This window comes from Panthera uncia, assembly GCF_023721935.1.
Source record: "Panthera uncia isolate 11264 chromosome B3 unlocalized genomic scaffold, Puncia_PCG_1.0 HiC_scaffold_1, whole genome shotgun sequence".
Lineage (NCBI taxonomy): Eukaryota > Metazoa > Chordata > Mammalia > Carnivora > Felidae > Panthera > Panthera uncia.
The window spans coordinates 123,078,678-123,103,043 of NW_026057582.1; the positions used below are offsets into that span (position 1 = coordinate 123,078,678).

Below are 24,366 nucleotides of genomic sequence, written 5' to 3' on the forward strand. Positions count from 1 at the left end.
TTCTTTCTTCTCTAGTATCTTGAGGTAGGAAATTAGGTTATTGATTTGAGACCTTTCCTTGTTTCTTATGAAAGCAACTAGTGCTACAAATTTCCCTAGTATTACTTTAGCTGCATCCCACATATTTTGATATGTCATGCTTTATTTTCATTCCTTTCTAAATATATTTGGATTCCCTTTGAGGCTTCTTTTTGATTCATGGATTATTTAGAAGTGTGCTGTTTAACTTCCACATGTTTAGAAATATTCCCCATAATAGCAAAGGAAACTTACACTATGAGTAAGATGAAACAGTAAATTATGGCAACCATGTAAATACCCTACGGCAAGAATAGAAACAGGAAATAAAGCATTTATATAAATAAAGAATTCTAAGGAGGAAATAAGGAATTATAAACTATAAACAGGACACTTACTATTATAATGGTTTTAGAAAACAGAGAATCTTTTCTTCCTAATTGTTTTTTTTTCCCCTATGGGTAAATTATCATTATTTTAATGGCTTACTTCAAGATTTTTCTTTGTCTTTAGTTTTCTTAAGTTTGACTATGGTGTGTCTTGGTGCATATTTCTTTGGGATAATCCTGTTTGGATTTGCTCAGCTTCTTGAATTTTTAGGTTAATGTCTTTTGCCAAATTTGGGGCATTGTCAGCCATTATTTCTTCAAGTATTTTTCAGCCTTACTTTTTAAAAAAAGTTTATTAATTTATTTTTTAGAGGGGGGGGGAGAGAGAGAGAGAGAGAGAGAGCGCAAGCATGGGTGGGGGAGGGGCAGAGAAAGAGGGAGAGAGAGACTCAAGCTGGCAGCGTGAAGTCTAATACAGGACTCAAACTCATGACTGTAAGATCATGACCTGACCTGAAATCAAGAGCCCACGCTTAACTGACTGAGCCACCCAGGTGCCCCAGCCTTGCTTTTTTAATCCTTTCTTTCAGTAACTCCAGTGACATGAATGTTAGACCATAAACCACTGAGGCTCTCTTCATTTTTGTTTCTTGTCGATTTTCTCTCTGGTGTTCAATTTGGGTAATTTCTACCTACTGTTCCATTTTTCTGTTCACTGATTCTTTTCTCATTCCCCTTCATTCTGACATTGAGCCCAGCTATGGAGCTTTTTATTTCATTCATTTTTGAGTTCTAAAATTTTCATTTGGCTCTTTAGATCTTCTATTTTTTTACTGAGACTTTTTATTAATTCATTTATTTCAGGAATGTTCATAATTGCTCATGGAGGCATTTTTATCATGGACTATAGATGAACATATGAAAGTCAAAGCAATAAAACTGTGAGAGGATGATAAGAATACCTTCATGTCCTTGGAGTAGGAAAACACTTCTTAAGCATGACTCAAAATGTATTAATCATAAACAAATGACTAATGTATTTGAGATGACAAACTTTTCATAAAATAATACCCAAATGAGAGTAAAATAGAAGATTTTGCATTACATGCTAGTATAGAAAACTTATATCCAAAACAAACAAAAAACCCCTCACTTAAACATTAAGGAAAAGACAACCCAGTGTGAAACGTGATAAGGAGCCCCACCACAATAGTAATCTGAAAAATAGAAATCAAAATTACAATATGATGTTGGTTACACTCTTACCAGAATGGCTAAAATTGAAAAATAATTACAATAGACAATACCAACTGATGATAAGGATGTGAAGCAACAGGAACTCTTATACATTGCTGATGGGGTTGTGACCTGGGACAACTTTGGAATACAGTTTGGCATTATCCATTTATATTAAAGATTTCTACCCAATCTAATGTAATATCCTAATTGTAATATCCTAGTGACTATCCTCACTGGGAACAGAGAGGCAGTGAATTGGGAGTGCATAAGGAGGGTCTTGGGTTTCTGGAGATGCTCTATTTGTAGATTTTAGTGGAGTTCACATGCATATTTGCCTTATGATAAACTGCTGAGCTTTATATTTTTGTTTTGCAGACTTTCTTAAATATGTTTTATATTCTCAAGGAAAAAGGTTAAAAAATGAATGGCCTGCTTGAAAATAAAATGTAAAACTTAAATCAGGAAAAGAACAAAACCAAGTTTACAGAAAATAGCAAAAAAGAATTTAACATAAAAAGCGAGAGTAATGGAATAGAGGATAGGAATAAAGATATTAGGATAATAAAGTCTAAAGATAATTCTTGAATAGACAAACCCCAGGTAGGACTAAACAAAAGAAAACAAAACAAAAGCCAAAGCAAACATGATTAGAAATGAGAAAGGAGCTTTAAATATAGAATGTTGGAGATTTAGAGAATGGAGGCAGGTCTAAGGCCATAAATCCAAAAATCTGGAGAACCTCAATAATTTCATAGCAAAATATAAACTACTGTACTGAATCCAAAAGATGCAGTAAACCCAAAGTCCAATAACCATAAAAGATACTGGGAAGTCCAAAATGGTATTTCAAGCTGAGTTGCTTGTGACCTTTAATGGAAAGATAATTCCTATGTTTTAGCTAATGCAATAAGAAAATATTGTAAGTTGTGTAAATATTGGAAAAGACAGAATTGTCTTTCTTTCCAAATTATTTGATTGATTATCTAAAATAACCTAAGAGAATATACTAAAAAAACTGGAATTAAGATTATTTGTTATACTTATTATTAAAAATACGATACTAGTAACAACCAAATAAAAATAAAAATGGCAGGGGGCCTGGCTGGCTCAGTCAGAGGAGCATGCGACTCTTGATCTTGGAATCATGAGTTTGAGCCCCATGCTGGGTGAAGAGATTACTAAAAAAAATAAATAAAACTTAAAAAAAATTAAAAAATAAAAATGACAAACGTATTGTACTCAGTTAATAGTAAAAAATACAAAATACCTAAAAATACATTAACATAAAATATATTAAATATGAAAATAAAATGACCAATGGGAAGTTATATATAAAATCTTATTATGTAGCAATAACTCAGGTATAACAGATATGGGTCATTCTACCTGGCCGCCCAATGCCATTAAGCCTTCCTCCTCAGTTTGGGGAATACTCACCTTATGAGTCGGTCTACCTTCTCCAGAAATGCTTTCCAGGCCTGCCTAATTGGGAGGGAGCCCTTAAAGGAGGGCTCCACTATGAGACACTCCTGCACAGGACTTAGGTGGGAGCTTGGGACACAGGTATGTACTGCATGGACTCCATTCTGAAATAGGGGACAGCAGACACAGCCAGTTTCCAGAGGAGGCAGGAAATGAGGTTCTGGAGACAGTATCCAAAGCCTAGGGTCTGCAGGGTCACACTACTGGCCCCGTGACGATGGGGTCTTCCTCAAAGCAGTTCCTGAGTATAATTTGAAGCATCTTTCCTTTCCTGGCCTTATAGCCTCCAAACTTGGTTTCTGGCTGTCCTGGAGACTCTGTGAACTCTTTGGGTCCCTTCCAGGTGAAAACTAGCTTGAGTTGGCTTCTTCACTATGTGTCCTGACTGACACCTACTGCCTGAATCAATGGAGGTGCACAGCCTATTCCTAAATGGAAAGAGGTAATATCCTACAAACTGCCGATCCTTCCCGAGGAATGCACACTTGTGCTGGCATTCCAATCAGAATCCCAATGGAGTGGATAGAACTGGACAAAATAATTTTTTGATGTTTATTCATTTATTTTGAGAGAAAGAGAGAGAGAGAGAGAGCAAGCATGAGTGGGGAAGAGGCAGAGAGAGAGGGAGAGAAAATCCCAATCAGGCTCCACACTCAGCATGGAGCTCAGCGTGGGGCTCCATCTCATAGCCATGAGATCATGACCTGAAGCAAAGTCAAGAGTCAGACGCTTAACCAACTGAGCCACCCAGGCACCCCAGACAAAATCATTTTAAAGATTTATAAAATAACAAACATGTAAGAATTATCCAAAAAATTTTTGAAAACCAAAAGAGATAATGGGAGAGCAGTGGATGTCTTAACAGATATTAATGTTGTAATCAAAACACTAAAGTCATGGCTTAAAAATAAATAAAGAGTACAATGGGATAGAAAAATTTCAGAAATCAGACTGATAATCTATAGGAAATTAGTAAATGAAAAACATGGCATTTCAATTCAGTAGGAAAAAGACAGTTTGCTTAATAATAGTGCTGGCATAGTAAGCTATTCATCTATAATTGTCTCAAAACATAAAAATAAAATATATTTAACTAAGAATCTAAATTAAAACAATAAAAACTCAGGAAAATGTAAAAGGATGGTTGCACAAACATGGGGTGCAGAGTCCTTTTAACGGCAAACCAAGAATCTCAGAAAGCTAGAAAAGTCTCAAAATAAAAGATAAGAACAAAGGCTCTGGCCAGCCAGGCCTGGAGTACAAAGCAATCACAATACACACAATGTCCACCAAGGCTGCTAGAGCTCCTAGATATGTTTTCAGGAGATGAGCAAAGACTTAATATCCCTAATAGATTTAGGAATGAGAAAGGGAACATAAATACAAATGCAGAGGGGATTAAAAGGAGAAGAAAATGCTAGGAATAACTTTGTGCCAACAAATTTGAAAATCTAGAAAAAATAGATGATTTTCTATGCAAACATCAATTGATAAAATTGGCAATGTGAAAAACAAAACAGACTGGAACAGCCAGGTTTGCAAAAACATGAACAGACTATGAACCATAGAAGGAATCTTACAAGGCGGCAGCTAAGGACATCTAAGTGGCCTAAAACATGTGCCATCTTCTTTGGATGCACAGCTGGGATAAGGTCCCTCATTTCCCTCACCTATTGGTAACTTTCCTAAAGATCCCAAGTTCTGGAGAAGAACTCCAGTTGGAGCAGCTTGGTTCACAGGCCTGCCTCATGGCTGAGTAGGTGCTGGGCACCAGAAATGCACATAACAGGGAGACATGTTGCCCAAAAGAAAGTGGGCCAAATGGTCCTCCAGAAAGTCGCATCTGGTTTAGAGTCTAATCAACTCACAAAAAGAAACTATAAGAAATGTATCAAATGCTTGTTTTCCTTTTCTTCTACCCATGTAACTATATTAATACACAAGAGTCAAATTACAGTCTGGCAAGTTCACATCATGCCATGACCACTGGCTAACAGGCACCACTGGGGATTCACAACCTTGGGATCTGGGAACATGGCCTTTGGCTCTGATGTGTCCTTCCACTTTGATCAACTGGACAAAGTGTCCAGAGTTCTGATATAGTCTGCTTTCTCACATCTCAAAAACATGCAAAGAATTATTTCACATGATCATGCCTCTACCTTGGTACGAAGACTGAAGGAGCTCATGTAAATGGCAAGACTGCTTCCTGGGGGGAAAAAGGAAGGGAGAGGCCTGGCTTGGCTGGGAAGCAGAGATTATCACGTCAAATAACCCTTCAGTGACCCCGGGGAATAGACATCAAAATAAATCTTTTCCATCAGTTGTTTCACTGAATTTGTGATTAATTGTAAGAAAAATTCTGGAAACCTCCTGATCAGTTCTCTGACCTCAACATCTTGGGTGTGCGGAAGGCTGACAGATTTATTTCAGGAGTGCCCCCACAGTGTTCGGGTCACTGGGAACAACACAGCAGAGCTTTGCAAATGAAGCTGCAGTAATTTTTCATGAATCTCTTTGGAGCATTTAACAGCCAGCCTGCCCCCCCCCCTTATTTATGGTCCATCAGCCTGTCTGGGAGTACAAAGGGCTTAGACAACAGAGAAGGATGCCCCTGGATTCTTTTAAGAAGCACAAATGAGACAGATATGTGACCTTCAGACAGTCCTAAAAGGAACGCAGTGGGGAAGGCTGAACCTTGGGGGCAGCCCACGGACCCTGGGGATGCTCACTGGGCAGACCGTCCTTGAGGGTGACAAGCCTGCTGAGCCACAGAGGAAAGCAAAGCATGAGGGACAGAGTCAGATCCATTCAGGGTCCTGTCTGCTAAAGAATGACCCAGGACAAGTCACAGAAGTTCTCTGAGCTTCACGCTCTTGGGGTAAAAGTGCAAAGTGCAAATATTGTTAGTTGTTAGTGTTTTCATTTTATTACTTTAATTGGAGAATAGGTTTGCAAAAATTCACCACTACTTTTGAATACTTTTAGCATTACATCAGTTTTGCAGACATTCTCATTAATCTGTCAAATCTGCCAAACTCAATAACTCGGCTCAGCCAATCCCAGTCCTGCTTATTCTGAGTGACCCCTCTGTTGTCCTGTGGCCACCCTGCTGTTGACAGTGGAGGGCTCCTAAAACACAGGCCCTATTGATGTAGGACTAGGTAACTCTCATACTGGTGGACACTCAGGACACTGAATGACACTGACAAGACCCCAGAAACTCCAGTAATGATGCTACAACCTGACAAATCCTGAGAACATTATGCTGAGTGAAAGAAGTCAGACACAAAAGGCCACACAGTATAGGATTCCATTCATATGAAATGTCCAGCACAGTAAAATCAATAGACAGAAAGTAGATTAGTGGTTGTTTGGGGCTGGGGGTGGAGGTGGGAATAAGGACATAGGGGGATGATGCTTAGGATACGGGGTTTCTTTTCGAGGTAATGAAAATGTTCTAAAATTGTGGTAATGGTTACACATATTGGTGGATACACTAGAAACTACTGAATTGTACACTTTAAATGAGTAACTAGTGTGATATATGAATTATATCACAATAAAGGTGTTTGAAAAAAAGAAACAATAACCATCACATTGTGATAATTACTGACTTAGCTTCAATGTTCTGCCATAATGTTTAATATTCACAAGAGTGCCATGAACACAGAAAATTTAAGACCAACGAACTCTACCTTCTCCATCACGGTCTCCCTCCCGCATGTGACATTGCTGGGAGTTCAGCATTAGTGGGACTCTCTGGGCTGGTGACAGCAGGACTACCCCCTTCCTTCCCAAGCATCTGAATCTATTTGCCACAGGAGCCCCTGCAGCTGGCACCCTTTCCTGGCCTTTTAGGCTCTTCCTTGCTCCGGAGGCAGTAGGGACTGGAGCGTCTGTTCCCGTGAGAGGCAGAGGGTTCCTGCCAGGCTTGGGGATCCAGCCAGCCCATCACGATCACTCCAGCTTCCCTGCCAAGCCAGTGACACAGCCCCACATGCTACCCCTCCTGACCTGGTTCTCCTTGAGGGGCTTAGTAAGTTGTTCCTAGGCAGGGATGGGATTGAGATGGGTTAGGGTAGCCTGTCCTTACAATCATGGCTTGTAACCTGTTATTCTGACTTTGAAAATACAGAAATAGGGGCACCGGGGTGGCTCAGTCAGTTAAGCATCCTACTTCAGCTCAGGTCATGATCTCACCATTCATGGGTTCAAGCCCCGCATCAGGCTCAGCACTGTCATAGCACAGCCTGCTTCGGATTCTCTGTCTCCCTCTCTTTCTGCCCCCACCTCCCAATATAAACATTAAAAGAAAATACAGAAATACCTAAGTCTCAGCTGTATTTCTTAAAATTGAAATACCTCCAACATCTAACCTTGTGTAAATTTAAGGTGTACCACATCTCAGCAGTAGTTCTGGTATATCCATGACTCTGCCTCCGCTGGTCACCTACCCTGGGGAAGAGAGGAGTAATAGCTTCTGCAGAACCAGCCTGCTGGCCAAGCAGGAGCAAGGACAACAGCTTCATGAGAAAGTTACTATGCAACTGACCCACGCAGAGAAGCCAGGAAGGAACCCAAGTCCAACCTGCAGACCATGGCTTGTGTGGGAGTTTAAAAAGCCAGTATCTTCAATTCCCATCAGCTTATAAGGTCTCAGACAAAAAAATAATAAATAAATAAATAAATAAATAACTCTCTGAGACCATAATAACTAACTAACTAACTAACTTTCTGAGACCATAAGCCAAGTCAACATCTAATGGCCTAGAAGAGATGCCACAGCATATGGAACTGTGTCCCCCTCTACAGCCCCCTGACCACATTCCAGATGTAGATGGCTTCTGCTTTCTTGTGATTTGGGTTTCACATAGGTGGGCCTTGGCTGATATTTTTTTCTTAAAGAGAAAACGATCCTTTTAAAATGTAACCATGTAATCAAACAATTTATTTTAGAACATTTTTGCCAAGAGAGCAGTAAGTAATGACAAAAACTATTAATAATTAGTTATAGATTTCCTACCACTTTTTATTTCTTGGGAAATGTTTGGGATTTTAAAAAACTCACAGCCTGAATCTTGAATATTTTGAAAGAAAAATGCAAAGAATGTCAAGTAAATAGGTATATACATACAGGATACACTGATTCTACCTCACCTTAAGACTTTGAAATGGGAATGCCTTTTTCATTAGCGAAGTTGATTTTTTTAAAGTTTATTTATTTTTGAGAGAGAGACAGAGCATGAGCAAGGGAAGAGCAGAGAGAGAGGGAGACACAGAATCCGAAGCAGGCTCCAGGCTCTGAGCTGTCAGCAGAGAGCCTGATGCAGGGCTTGAACCCATGAACCATGAGATCATGACCCGAGCCGAAGTCAGATGCTTAACTGACTGAGCCATGAGGCACCCTGCAAAGTTAATTCTTAAACCAATTCAGTTACCGTGATACATTATAAAGATGGATTTACCCTTAGAAAACCTTTTCAAATACATTTTTCAAATAATCTAAAAATATGACAAAGTTAGAAATTTCTACATTCTTAAGAAATATAAAGTGAAATTTCCTATGTTCCTACAGGGTTTAAAAGGGTAAATATAGGGGCACCTGGGTGCTCAGTCAGTTAAGTGTCCAACTTCACCTTAGGTCATGATCTCGCAGTTCGTGAGTTCGAGCCTTGTGTTGGGCTCTGTGCTGACAGCTCAGAGCCTGGAGCCTGCTTCAGATTCTGTCTCCCTCTCTCTGTCCCTCCCGGTTCATGCTCTCTCTCTCTAAAAAATAAACATTGGGGCACCTGGGTGGCTCGGTCGGTTAAGCGTCCGACTTCGGCTCAGGTCATGATCTCACGGTCCGTGAGTTCGAGCCCCGCGTCGGGCTCTGTGCTGACAGCTCAGAGCCTGGAGCCTGTTTCAGATTCTGTGTCTCCCTCTCTCTCTGCCCCTCCCCTGTTCATGCTCTGTCTCTCTCTGTCTCGAAAATAAATAAACGTTAAAAAAATTTTTTTTTAAAAAATAAACATTAAAAAAAAGTTATTAAAAAGAAAAGGGAGGGGCACCTGGGTGGCTCAGTTGGTTAAGCATCCGACATCAGCTCAGGTTATGATCTCACAGTTCATGGATTCGAGCCCTGTGTCGGGCTCTATGCTGACAGCTCTGAGCCTAGAGCCTGCTTCGGGTTGTGTCTCCCTCTCTCTCTGCCCCTCCCTCACTTGCACTCTGTCTCTCTCAAAGATAAATAGACATTAAAAAAATGTAAAAGAAATAAAAAGAAAAAAAAAACAAAAGGGAGAATACAGGGGCACGTGGGTGGCTTAGTCGGTTGAGTGTCTGACTCTTCTTGATTTTGGCTCAGGGTTGGGGGATCCTAGGGTTGTGGGATCATGCCCCACACTGGGCTCTGTGTTGAGCATGGAGCCTACTTAAGATTCTCTCTTTCTCTCCCTCTGCCCCCCTCCTCTGCTTGTGCTCTGTCTCCAAAATAATAATAATAGGTAAAAATAAGACAAAAAGGATTGGAAAAAATGACTTTTGTTCAGCACTAAAATAAACATAAATATTTTGAAGTGAAATTTTCCAGCTGTCATATATGTTGATATATACACATGCATATTTACATTTAACTATACGTGGACACAAAATCACTGTGTTGTGATGAATAATTGGTGTCTATGATGTGACAGTTACTGAAATCTGTGTGAGCCAGGAACTGTGTTAAGAACTTTGTATCTCTACTATCTCTACAAATGAGGAAAATGGGGCTCAGAGAGTAGCTTGACTGAGGTCACAGAACTGGTCAGCAATGGAGGAGGACTGAATCCAGAACTTGTGCTCTAAGAACACATCATCCTTTCTCCACTTTTCCTGTGTTTCAGACACACCAAACTGCTTACGTTCCTAGGACAAGCTGAGACATTTTCTTTTTTTTTTTATTATTAAAAAAAACCTTTTAACGTTTATTAATTTTTGACAGACAAAACAGAGCCTGAGCAGGGGAGGGACAGAGAGAGAGGGAGACAGAATCCAAAGCAGGCTCTAGGCTCTGAGCTGTCAGCACAGAGCCCGACATGGGGCTTGAACTCACTGACTGTGAGATCGTGACCTGAGCCAAAGTCAGACACTTAACTGAGCCACCCAGGCACCCCATAGCTGAGACATTTTCATTCTCATTCTGCCCCTTATTACTAGTATTTCTTCCCTGGACTGCCCCCTTGAACCAACTCCCTCCAGGAAACACATCCCTCAAGGCCCAGCTCAGCTGCCCTCCTTTGTGTAAACTTTCCTGATCTCCACGGTATGTCTAAAACCTTTGTCTTCTCTTCTCCCAGATTTGGCAGCTCATTTTTTTTAATGTTTATTTATTTTTGAGAGAGAGAGAGAGACAGACTGAGAGCAGGGGACAGGCAGAGAGAGAGGGAGACACAGAATCTGAAGCAGGCTCTAGGCTCTGACCTGTCAGCACAGAGCCCAATGCGGAGCTTGAACTCATGAACTGTGAGATCATGACCTGAGTCAAAGTCGGACACCCAACCGACTGAGCCACCTAGGCACCGGATGGCAGCTCATTTCTTAATGATAGCACTCACTTTAATTTGCTTTATGATGATTTTTTAACCCTACCTGTTTTTTTCTTCCTAAAACACTGTCATTAGAATTCTTGAGAGCTGGGACTTACTTGGTGCGTCCTCCTCAGAAGGGATGGTGAACACAAGACACACATCCTATCCTTTCCCCCTTTGGCTCGTGGTAAAAACAGCTTTCATGCTTGCTCCCCATGGAGCCCAGACACAGCCTCAGATTCCTACTTAACACACTGCTCTCAGCACTTAGTGCCGGATGATGAAAACTGGCACATGGGTGAAACCCACATGCCATAGTAGATAGTGGTTACGAAAAGTAAAAACCTGTTTCCAACTGAAGTACATAAGGATAAAACATTGATGCTCAGCTAAGGGAGAATTAGCCTATTCCTTAAACATGGATAGTCTACTCTGAAATGGCTAAGAAATGTTGGCACATAACGAGGCTCCCAAGTGCTCTCCTTGCCTCTCTGCCCGGCAGCTGGGAGAAGCGATTCTGCCCTCAGTGCTTCCGCCCCAAGTTACAGCCCAGGTTTGGGGGAGGCACCAGCACACAACAGATGTGAGATTCCTCAGCAAATGGATGCATGTACACTCCTGGTGGAAGTGAAGACAGTGCAAACCACTCTGGAAAACTTGTTTGTCACCATCTGCCAAAGCCAAACACATGTGTACCCCAGGACCCAGAGACCGCACTTGTAGGCATGACCAGCAGAAAGGCATGGGGATGGGATGTTCATCATAAGATGCGTGTTGGAATATTCACAGCAGCAACCTCCTCCACAGCGTCTCTGGAAATACCCTGATGTCTATCAAGAGAAGGATGGGAAAATGAACTGTGGTATGTCCATACAGTGAGAGACCAGAGCTACTTGCAATGAGATGATGGACTTCAACGGACACAAGAATGAAAAAAGCAGGAAACAATATTCTGACGTAGGATACTATTTATAAAACGTTGAAAGTTAGGAAAGCTGACAGAGGTTAAGATAGGGCTGCTCTTGTGGAGGGTGAGCCCCTAGGAGAAGGAAAGATGGGGCCTCCTGGGGATGTTGGCCATGCTATCTCTGCACCTGGTGCTGCTTCCATGGGTTTATGCAAAGTCATGGAGCTGGACACTTGTAATATGTCAGGGGGACACCTTCAAGTGATGATGGGAACCAGTTAGAAAGTTGCATTTTGATTCTGGTTCCTCCCACACATTCTGTTTCCCACCTCACACTGTTGCCGTCACCCAAGGCGAAGAACACAAAGACAGGATTGTATTTTCTAAGACTTGGCAAAAGCATCCCCCACTCTGGAAGCCGCCTCTGCTTGCCCCAGTGGGACCCAGTACCCTAAGGCTCGAGTTCCCCTGCACCCCATGTGCGAGTGTCTCTCAGGGCACTGTGCACACTGCCCACTGACACCCCATCAGAGTGTAAACTGCCCCAGTGTTGCAGGATTTTTAAACCTCAATACCTGGGGTTCATTGTCTTGCTGCTTTGAAGAATGAGGAGTTGGACACAAAACAAGCAGCAGGTAAAAGTTTATTAGACTTTTCCCCCTTGTCCCTTCTCAACTCCTACCCTTATTGGCTTGATAACTCTAGGTGCTGGGTTGTCCGTTCCTGATTGCCTCCTTTCCGTTGTATGAGGGGTGGTCTATGGCCATACTGTTCCTTGTGGGTCATCTGTTTTATGGTGTACTTATTTTTAGTCAGGTCTTTGGTCAAATTCCTGAGGGGAACCTGAGGGGGAGTAGGTGGTGTCTGTTACAATCTTAAGAGGAACCTTACACCTGAGGGGGTTTTGCTGTGGTCAGACACTCTCAGCATTGTTCCAAAATATGTGTTTCCCCCACCTAGGGACCTCAGGTCCTAGGCCTTTCCCTCTCCACCTATTTGATCCCATCCTTTTTCCCTATCATACTAGGATAAGCACTGCCTTCTCCACCCCAGTGCTGGGGTCTGGCAGGACCGACTGACATAAATGCATGTGTGAGAGTTAGTATACAAAAAAGATGGACGCGAAGTGTCGATTGAGTTAATTAAGTCAGATTTTAGAAGCTTCAAAGAGGTTCTGTATTAATTATGTTTATGTTTTGCACTATCTGATGCTCTGACATCCTGGGGCCTTGTAGATCCTGGAGGGACTGCTGTTCCCAGGGCTAGTTAATACCAAAATAGTAAACAACTTGTCTGTGAATCTAATCTGCCTTTCATATGCAACCAGTCACAGTGGAGCACACCCCCAACCACCCAGCATCTACATCTCACACTCCAGGGCAATATTCCTCCTGCCCTAAACCACCCCCAGAGATCACCCCCAGGGCGCCTGGGCCTGCTGGTGAGCCCCATAGCTGGGGCTTGACCAGGTTAATCTAGCACCATGAAGGTTCCATTAGGTTTATCTCTCCAAACTCATTAGAATTTAAATCTCCATCTTTACACTGACAGAGTTTTTTTAGTCCCTACACCTTTCGTTATGACATTTTACACCATCAAAGAAGCTTGGCAGTTACCATGGGTCAATGTTTCCAAATTCCACTTTTCATATAATGAAAGTACATTACAACACAGACAGATGGTACAGGAAGTGCACTCATGATGCTGATGAAAGCAAAGAGCTGTAACATTCTTTAATTGTGCTTTGGAACAAGCATCAAAGGGACAGTATAGAAAGTATTCTTTTAAAACCCCAAAGCTGAGGAGAATCTAGGTAGTTTGTTTTTTAATGTTTTATTTATTTTTGAGAGAGACAGAGTGTGAGAGGGGGAGGAGCAGAGAGAGAGGGAGACACAGAATCCGAAACTCCAGGCTCTGAGCTGTCAGCACAGAGCCTGACGCGGGGCTTGAACTCATGAACCCTGAGATCATGACCTGAGCCAAAGTCGGACGCTCGACTGAGCCACCCAGGTGCCCCTAGTTTTTGTTTTTTTGTTTCCATATGTGTGTGCACATGTGTATGTGAATACAAAACAATTAAGGACAAAGTTATCTAATTCCACAAGATAGGACTTTTATTGCAGCTTATGTTGTTAAAAAAGAAAACCACAAGCCCCAATGGCATTACTTAGGTTAAAGCCCCAAGTCAGTAAACCAGGGCTTACTATCTAACCTAACTGCAGTTGAAGAAATGTAGTTTTACCCAGTCAGTCAGGAATTTTCTGGTTAGTACCAAGGAGGTCATCTGTCATGGGGCCCTCTCCATCCCCCAAAGGAAGATGAGGTCATCTGCAGGAGAGGACCCCCTGCTGTTCCCCCTAAGAAGGAGAAAGTGACCACACCTGGAACAGTCCTTTCTCTTCTTTTCCTATTGACTCTTTGCCTCACCCTCCTTCCTTTGGAAAACTTCCCAAGTTTTGCACAACTCCTCAGGGCTCCCTCTACTTGCCAGAAGCGGTGCTGCCTGATTCAAGAATCATGTAATAACACCAATTAGATCTTCATATGCACTCAGTGGACTTTGTTTTTTAACAATATAAACCAGGGGCACCCCGGTGGCTCAGTGGATTAAGCATCGGACTTCACCTCAGGTCATGAGCCCATGGTCCGTGAGTTTGAACCCTGTGTCGGGCTCTGTGCAAACAGCTCAGAGCCTGGAGACTGCTTCCAATTCTGTGTCTCCCTCTCTCTCTGCCCCACCCCCACTTGTGCTCTGTCTTTCTCTGTCTCTCTCTCTCTCTCTCTCTCAAAATAAGAAACATTAAAAGATTTTAAAAAGAAAGTTTCTACTTTGTTAAAAAAACTATATATATATATATATATATATATATATAACTATATACTATATATATACCATATATATGTATAACTATATATGTGTGTGTGTGTATATATATATATGTGTGTATATATGTGTGTGTGTGTATATATATATGTGTATATATATATATAAAATCATGGAATTAAGACATAACTTTCCCTGATCTTTTAGGAGAAAAAAAATACCTCCTTGTCATCAGCTATTTTATTTTTATTTGTCTTTGTGTAGTTATACTCTGCCTATTCAAAATTTTCATCATGTGTTTGCCATCCTGATAAGAGAGAGAATCTAGGGAGTGTGGAAATTTGAAGGTGCCATTTGCAACATTCCTGCCAGACAGCAGTGGTCAAATGAGAACACTAAGCCAGACTCCCAGCCCTCTTTGAAGGTTATCTTCACAGGACATGGCAATGATTTCCACAGTCTTGGGAATTTTTACAAGACCTGTTTGTTCAAATGATACTTTTAAGGACAGCGTAAGTTGGAAAGCTATGAATATTTCACACCAGCCTCCCTATGCACATGAAAATGAGACCACTCTTCCTGAGATGTTCTCATCACTGGAGAAGCGTGGAACTAGTTGAACACAGAGATTTCTCTTCTGGACCTGCAGGGGAGGGGCCATGCCTTCATCTCCTTCTGAGACGCCTTTGGTTAATTACATACATAGACTTGCATTTTCAGTCCAGACTGAAATTTCATTAGTTAGCACTGTAATCAAAACAGAGCTCCACGTGGCTGGCAGAAAGGGAGAAAAGGCTGGAACAATGGTGCTGGTTAACAGGAAAATGAGAAGTATTTAATGCTTTTCTTCCAGAAAGGCCCAAACAAGTATTTGCAGCAGCCGTGTTTGGAATAACAGAAAAATTGGAAAGAAGCTAAATGAGGTTCTGTGGTCAAATTAACTTGCAGAATAGTGTGTTAAAGAATTAAAGGGGGCTCCCTCTATGCATGGCTTCTCAGAATTACTAATCTAGGGCGTGTAGTCCCTCTTGGTCGTTCTTTTTAAAAGAGCATCCATTCAGGGGTGCCTGGGTGGCTCAGTTGGTTAAGCATCTGACTCTGGATTTCGGCTCAGGTCATGATCCCACGGTTGGTGGGATAGAGGCTCGGAATGGGCTCTGCACTAACAGCATGGAGCCTGCTTGGGATTCTCTCTCTCTGCCTTTCCCCATGCTGGCATGCTCTCTCTCTCAAAATAAATAACTAAACATAAATAAGAAAAAAGAACATCCATTCACATCTCAGCAACTCATGCTCAGGGGCAGCTGGGGGCCTCCTTAACCCTCCATACCCCTTGCTTTAGCGGGGCAAGTTCAGGGCTGACAACTCCTTCCTGCTCTTCCCACTTGGAATCAGGATTTAGAGACGCAAATGCCTGTCAACTAGTATCTGTGCATTCCTAGAACATAACATAAATATTAACCAGTAAAGAAGAGCATTTTTATTAGTTTTAAATTCCTTCTGGTCTCTCACCTAATAGGATGTGATATTCTCACAACTTTTAGAGTCATACACAAAAATGCACTGCTCACAGTGTTGTGGTATGTTTCTAGGTAAAACTGAAACTGCTACTACTACAGAACTAGACCTCTAACTGGCCCTTAACAAATGACGATCTGCTTATCAATTTCAGTGGTGTGAGCATATCCAGTAAGGGGAGAGGGCATTATGATAGGGAAATATAGGATAAAATAGGCAGAGAGGGAAAGGTTAGGACCTGAGGTCCCTGAGTGGGGAAAACATATTTTAAAACAATGCTGGGAGCATCCAACCATTAGCAAACTCCCTCAGGCATAAAGTTCCTCTTAAAAAATGTAACAGACACCACCTACTCCCCCTCAGGTGTCCCTTAGGAAATTGACAAAAACCTGACTAAAAATAGTTAGACCATAAAACTTATGACCCACAAGGAACTGTATGGCCATAGACCACCCCTTATCCAATGGAAAGGAGGGAATCAAAAAGGCATGACCAGGCATTTAGAGTTACCTACACAAAAATAAGGGTAGGAACTGAGAAGGAACAAGGCGGGGGAGGGAAGGGGCCAACGAAACCCTATAAAATAAAGTTCCTTGCCTATAGTCATGGGCATTCATTTTCGAATGTCCCCTCTCTGTAGAGAGACTTTTCAAACTATTCTTCCTTTATGATCTTATACTCTAATAAACTTTTGCCTGCTGCTTATTTTATTCTGTGTCCACCTCTTCAGTCTTTGAAGCAGTGAGATGATGAATCCTGGGTATTGATGAGGTAAAAAAAAAAAATCTTCCAACAGTATTGTGGAAGAACCAAGAGAGGAAGAATGTAGGCAAGGCTGTGGACTAGTCACCCTCAGGGCACTGGACAGTGATTCTTTTTAACTTTCTTTTATTCTTGGGGGGAACTTACCTAGCATTTGAGAGTAAAACTGGCGAACTTCACATAAAAAATTTTGAGAGTAAAACTGAGGAACTTCACATAAAATTTCTAGCTTTTCTTGAAAAGTTTCCATTTTCAGGCTCACTAGGTCTTTGGTGGGAGCTGCTTCCTCAAGGCAAGGCTGCAGGCTGGATTGAGTCTGTATCTGGCTTCTCCCTCAGCAGTCCGTGAGTCAGCTACCTTGAGAATGAGCTGGTTTTAATTACTATTTTTTCCCTGTAGAGACCACGCTTCAAGCAGATATTAAAGGCCTGATAAATACAACGCTAGACCCATGGGCCAGGAGGCAGAGGGGACAGAAAAGTCACCTGAGAAGCTGGTCTTGGAGCACCCAGACCTCCAGCTCCATCTCCAGCCCCGGCAAGGTGGCCTCATCCCTCCATACCCTGGACATCTCAGGAGAATGAAGACCCTCCTCCAGAAAAGCCACAGCTGACAGAGGGCTGGGAGGCTGGAAAAGTCCCAAAAAGGATTAAGTCAAGTCTGAAGCTGCCCATTCCGAGCTCCCTTCCTGCTTTGTGCTCAAACACAGGTAGCCCCACTGTATGCTCAGAGAACCAGAGGGGGCCATGCCCAAGAGGAAACACCTACACATGTTGACATTTGGGGGTCTCCTAAAGAGTGCTAGATGTTCTATTGGAGTCCACATTGTTGGGACAGACAATGGTTCACCTTCAAGTTCTTCTCACATTTCCATGAACTGTAGGAGTCAGGGCAATGAAACAGTCCCACCCACAGCTTACACATATCTCCATACAGGGATGAGGAAGCATCACCTAGCAGGTGGCAGGACACTGGAAAGACAGAGTGAAAAGGTCACAAAGTGCCCCAGCCAAGAAGTCACAAACCACCAGTGATCTCAGTGGATAGAAGTCTTAGGGCCTGAGTACATGGGACACACAGAAGGACATAGAGCAAGGGCTAAGGTGTAAATTCTGGGAGCCTCAGTCCCTGTGCCTCTCTCCACCTACAGGGCTCCAGTTGCATGGCCTCCTTCCTGTTCTTCAAACTCATCCAGTTAGCCTCAAGGCCTCCTCCATGCTGCGCCCGGTCCTGAAATCCTCCTCTCTGCTCCTCAGGTGCTTTCTTGAGTTGCTCAGGCCCCAGGTCACAAGTCACATGCTCAGAGAAGCACAGGGCTTCCTTCTAACACTTCCCTGCCTCTTTCTCTTAAAAATTTTTTTTTTTTTGATGTTTATTTCTTTTTGAGAGAGAGAGAGAGAAAGAGCACAAACAGGGGATAGGCAGAGAGAAAGGAAGACACAGACTCTGAAGCAGGTGCCAGGCTCTGAGCTGTCAGCACAGAGCCAATGCAGGGCTCAAACTCACAAACTGTGAGATCATGACCTGAGTGGAAGTCTGATGCTTAAGCGACTGAGCCACTCAGGTGCCCCTTCCCTGCCTCTTTCCTTGTAGTGCTTCCAGTTGTTGGAAATGGTCTCCTTTGTTTGTCATTCACTCCTCATCTTAGAAGGAGAGCTGCACGCATGGAGGGCACAGAGCCAGGACCTGTCTGTCCAGATACACGGCTCTGCCTCTGTAAAACTGTACTGACCCAATGAATTAAAGAGTACAGGAATGTACACAGGGCAGATAAATATTTGTATGGAACTGCACTGTTGGCCTACTTTAAACATATCAGTTTTTATTTTGCCGAGAATGTGTTCTTTGCTAGAAAACTTTGGGGTTTGGAATCAACTTTCAAATTGCAGCTTTAGCCAGGATAATGGCACACTCACATGAAGATGAGTTAAAACAGAATTACATTGCTACATGAGGAAAGATTCTGTGTCATCACGACAAACCACAAAGAGCAGTCAAATGCTAAATTTCTTGTGAAGCCAAGAGAGGCCACAACACCATGACTCTTCTTGATCCCTGATTAGTAGAATAAAAGCTACGCCCCTTGGCAATAGGGTAAATTATGAAGGAGCTCAGGCCCACAAGACCTCGTGAGGCGCTGTGTACTTTCTGCCAACTTTCCCTTCATCTTTAAAGCCAGGCATTTCCAACAGCCCCAGCCTATGGCCCTGTCCTCTCGTAATTTATTATTCATCACGATGAAGCTAAATCAGGGTTGCCCTGGTTACTGTGGGGCTCTTCTGAGGGCTGTGGCTACATAATTGGTGTTGGCTTGGTTACTGGATGCTTTCAATTCTGAGATTGGAGTGGTGGTAATAAATGCAGCTAGGAGCCTCAAGAAAAAATTCTAACAGGCTTTGGAAAGAATGAGATTGTCACAAAATTAAGGGCCTCCTCCAAAATGTGCCATTGAGGGTCTCAACCTAGGGTCCTGAGAAACCCCAGTGATAGAAAAAAACTGGTTCATACAGTAACAGATTGAATCAAGAAACTATTAATTTGATTATTTTGGCTAAGTGAATTGGATTGTCACACACAGGATGTGAGGTTTCCTGTGAAGATCCTGCTCAGACCAGCACTCAGCAAATGTTTCCTGAGCTCCTGTCACAGCCTTGTGCTGGATCCCAAGAGAAGGAGGAGTTTTGGAGAGCAGCAGTGTGGAGGACTGGCTAGAGGAAAGATGACCAAGGATGTGGCCTAAGGGTAGAGTTTCCAAAAAGAAAGACAGCAATGCCTTGACCAGCCAGGAAAAGAACTGGAAGGTCAGAATTCACCCAGGGTCCCTTCTTAGAGGCCCAGAACGCTCATGCCTCTGACATTAGGCTGAGAATAAGGGAGAAGGGTTACGAGCCTGCAGAAACCCTAAACATGTTGGTGTGCATCTGTGGGTCAGTGTCCTTTGTTTGGAGCTAACCTGGGACAGCTGCAAGGAAGTAAAAGTAAAGAAGTCACATATTTAGGGTGAGAGGGTCTGAGATGTTGCCCTCATATCTACATTCATAAGGGACATGTAGGACGTGAGGGGGTCCCAGAATTCCTTTGTGCCCTAGGCGGTCCTAAGGAGAGACAGGAGAATCCCAAGCAGGTAGGTCTTGCATTGAGACCATGCTAAGGGCCTCAAACATCCCTAGAAGATGCCAGGACAGACCATCCAGCTGGGTGGGCCATAGGTCATCATCCGCGCAGGCCAGAAAGGGCTCGGAGGACAGACAGAACAGGTGACATGTTGCCCACCCCCACTGCTGTGATGCTAAATCTGCGTCTCCCAAACCCAGATTAACACCAGGGACAGAAAAGAAGAAGATGAAGAGGGAAGAAGTGCTGAAGGGCTAAATACCTTCTGAAAAGAGATAGAGTTAATTTTGGAGGAGAGACTGTTTTAAACTGATAGAGACTAAATCACCGGGAAGTGATAAGAATCAAATTTATTTTTCCCAAATCAGTAGACACATGCCAAGTCAAGGTGCATTACAGAAAACAAGGATTGCATTTCTGCAGTTCTGAGGCATATTGTGAAAATTTAAACACATCACATATAAGTCAATAGGAATTACACCCAAACTCTCATAAATAGGCTAAACTTACCAGTTAAAAGAAAAAAAAAAGCGACCTTGAAAATATTATGCTAAGTGAAATAAGCCAGAAACAAAAAGACAAATATTGTATGATTTAATATGAGGTACCTAGAGTAGACAAAATTACAGAGACAGAAAAAATTGTGGCTGCCAGAGGCTGCGGGGAGGAGGGAACAGGAAGTTACTATTTAATGGGCACAGAGTTTCAGTTCAGGAGGATGAAAAAGTTCTGGAAATGGCTAGTGGTGATGGTTACACAGCAATGTGAATGCACTTAATGCCACTGAATTATATAATTAAAAATGGTTAAAATGGTAAATTTTATGTTATGTGTATTTTACCATAATGAAAAAAAAAGGAGAAAAAAGACTCTTGCCTTTATAAGCAGACTAATATACCATTTAATTATTAACACTTAAACACAATGAAGAAGAAAAAAGAAAGATGCATAAATTAGCAATGATATGATAAAATCTTGCATACAGAGGAACACGAGATATAAAAATATACAAAAAATTATAAAATATGTATAAAAGAATATTATAAACTTTATATTCATGACTTAAAAAATGACTCAAAGCTGAAATTAATCACAAATATGAAAAAATACAAAAATTGACAAATAATTATCTTTAATACCACCATTTTTAGTTTGATGAACTTGTTCTTTGACAAGAGCAAAGAAAAATCTCTAACAAGGAAAAAAATAAAAGGCACATACATATGACAATATCAGAAATGAAAATGGAGATATCGCTATACTCTGAAGACATTACAATAATGATAACAGAGTAATATGAACTCTACATATATAAATTTCACTATTTAAATGAAATGAATCAACTCCTTTGAAAAACACAAACTACCACAACTCAACCAATATGAAATAGATAATTTTAATAGTTTTATAACTATTAAGGGAGTTAAATTCATAATTTTAAACCTTCCAAAAAGAAACCTCTAGGTCTAGATGGACTCATTAAAAAATTCTATCAAACACTTCAAGAAAAATTAACACCAATTCTACACAATCTCTTCCAGAAAAGAGAAGGGAAAACTTTGTAATTCATTTTATGAGGCCATTATTACCCCGATACCAAAACCAGACAAAGACAATTAAAAAAACAAAACAAAACAAAACACAACATTTCTCATGAACTTAGATGCAAAATATCCTCAACAAAACCCTAGCAGACTAAGTCCAAAAAATGTATGAGAATGATTGTACACCATGCCCAAGAAATATTTATTCTAGATATATATAACTTGTTACCATTAGAAATCAATCCATATAATCCACCACATTGGTAAACCAAATAAGAAAAAATAATGTGATCATATTAATAACAAAAGACATTTGACAAAATTTATTCATTTAAAAATCTCTCAGCAAGTTAGGAATAGAAGGAAATGATCTCATTCTGAAACACGTACACACACACACACACACACACACACACACACATACACACATACACACACACAATGTATAAAAAAATCCTGTAGCTAATATTACATTAATGGTGGAAGTTTGGATGCTTTCCCTTTAAGATTACAAACAAAGCAAACATGTCCATTCTCACCACATTTATACAACATAATACTAGAAATTCTAGTCATTACAAACAGGAAAGAAAGAAAAATAAAATGCACACATATTGGAAGCAAATCCCAGGAAATCTATCAAAAAAATTCCTAGAAGTAAAAAATGAATTCAGCAAGGTCACAGAATACAAAATCAACACATAAAAATCATTCACATTTCCATATAGTAACAATAAACACAGAGAACTAAGATTAAAAACAAATGTCATTTACCATCAATCCAAAGAGAATAAAATATTTAAATATACATTTAAGAAATATGTAGAGGATCTGTATGCTAAAAATTATGAAATGCTGTTGAAAAAATTAAAAAGATGTAAATAAATGGAGAGATATACCATATTCATGGATTGGAAGATTCAACACAGGAAGATGTCAATTCTCTCCAAACTGCTATATAAAATTAATATAATTCCTATTAAAATCTCAGCAATACTTTCTGAAGACAGAGATAGCACATTCTAAAATTTACATGTAAGTCACAGCCTGTACAATAGCTAAAACAATCTTGAAAAAAAGAATAAAGGAGGAAGAATCACTCTACCAAGACAATGTAGTATTGGCAGACAGTGCTCCCAGTTTCACATAGATCAATGAGACAGAACAGAAAACAGAGAAATAGACCCAGACAAATATTCTCAACTGGTATTTTCACATAGGTGCAAAAGCAATTTTGTGGAGGAAGGATAGACTTTTCAATAAATGGTCTGGAGCAATCAGATAATCACAGGCAAAATAATGAACCTTGACCTAAACATCATACCCTACACAAAAACTGATTCAATTGGGACTTAAATTTAAAATGCAACACTAAAAAACCTTTAGGAAAGACATCAGAGAAAAATTGTCAGACTAGTTCTTAGTCTTGACACCAAAATCATCATTTAGGAAAGGAAAAAATTAAATTGGGCCTTATTAAAATCAAAACCTTTTGTTCTCAGAAGAGTTTGAAGAGTCAAATTATGGACTTGGAGAAAATATTTGCAAGCCACATATTTGACACAAGACATTTCTAGATTATGTGAGGAACTCTCAAAATTCAATGGTAAAATACAAATTTTAATAAAAATAATAAGTAAATTAGAAAATGGACATGTGAACATTTGTTTCACTAAACCATATACAGAGATGTCAGTGAAGCACATAAAAAGATGTTCAACATCATTAGCCACCAAGGAAATGAAAAATAAGACCACAATCATATCACTACATGCTTAAAAACAAAAAAAAAATATTGACAACACTAAGTGCTGATGAAGATATGGAGAAACTGGATCACTCATACATTTTTGATAGAAATGTAAAATGACACAGCCATACTGAAAACAGTTTGGTAGTTTCTTATAAAACTGAACAGATAATTATTATATGATACAGCAATTGCATTCTCAGATATTCATGCCCGAGAAATGAAAACTTATGATAACACAAAAACCAGTACATGAAAGTTCATTGCATCCTATTCATAATAGCAAAAAACTGGAGTTGGCCCAGATGTCCTTCAACAGATAAATGGTTCAATAGTCATATATATGTACTATGGAATACTACACAACAATTAAAAGAAACAGACTACTGATATACACAACAACTTAGATGAATCTCCATGGAATTGTGCTGAATGAAAAAAGCCAATTCCACATAGTTACATACTGTATTATTTCAGTTATGTAACATTTTGGAAGTGACATTATTTTCAAAATGGTGGACAGATTAGTGGTTCCTAGGATGAGGTAGAAAGGATGTGGGTGTCATTATAAAAAGACTAGTATGAGGAATACTTGTATTGTGGTATTGAAATATGTGGTTCAGTATCTCGACCGTGGTGTGGATATATGAACGTCCACAGGTGACAAAATTGCATGAAACTTCATACACATACTCTATAACACCCATACAGACAGAAAAATGAATACAAGCAAAAATGGGGAAATGTGAATAAGATGAATTGACTGTATCAGTGTCAATACTGTGGTTGTGATATTGTTGCCATTGGGGGAAACTGGAAAAGGAAACAGTTGATCTCTGTTATTTTTAACAACTTCATGTGAGTCTACAAATTTCTTAGTAAAAATTTCAATGGAAAAAATTTAAATTATATATTAACAATCCTAACCCTCCTCTGTTTCCATTCTAGAAACAAAGCATTTGTAGGTGACAATTCTATAGATGCTCATTGTAGAGTAGCATTAAATACAAAACAAGTCTTTGTACCTATTTTCACAGGGTTCTTGAGATTTTTCAGATCCAGTATCTATAGGGAGTAAAAACAGGGGGATTTATAGTTATTCTAATTTTACATAAGTTATCTGATAAATATAGATAGAACTATTCACCTTGCTCATTTCTAACATGAGAGGATTAACCATAAATAATTTCTAAATTTCACTCTTGCTCTATATCTGTGTTCATTCTCCTCCAATTTCCAATTTACTTGTTTATATGAAAAGTATTAATTTAGAAAAAGAAAAAAGAGGAAGTTGATTTGTAATTTGCTTTTTTCTCCACACTAGCA

General features: G+C 40.5%; 1 long non-coding RNA gene across 1 annotated transcript in view; it reads right to left on the reverse strand.

Annotated features, from left to right (window-relative positions):
- Window positions 1-24,366, reverse strand: part of LOC125910227 (uncharacterized) — a 54,627-nt gene that overhangs the window by 6,430 nt on the left and 23,831 nt on the right. Inside the window, exon 2 of the long non-coding RNA XR_007453896.1 lies at window positions 24,066-24,105. This is a non-coding gene — a long non-coding RNA (uncharacterized LOC125910227). The remainder of the gene's footprint in view (window positions 1-24,065; window positions 24,106-24,366) is intronic.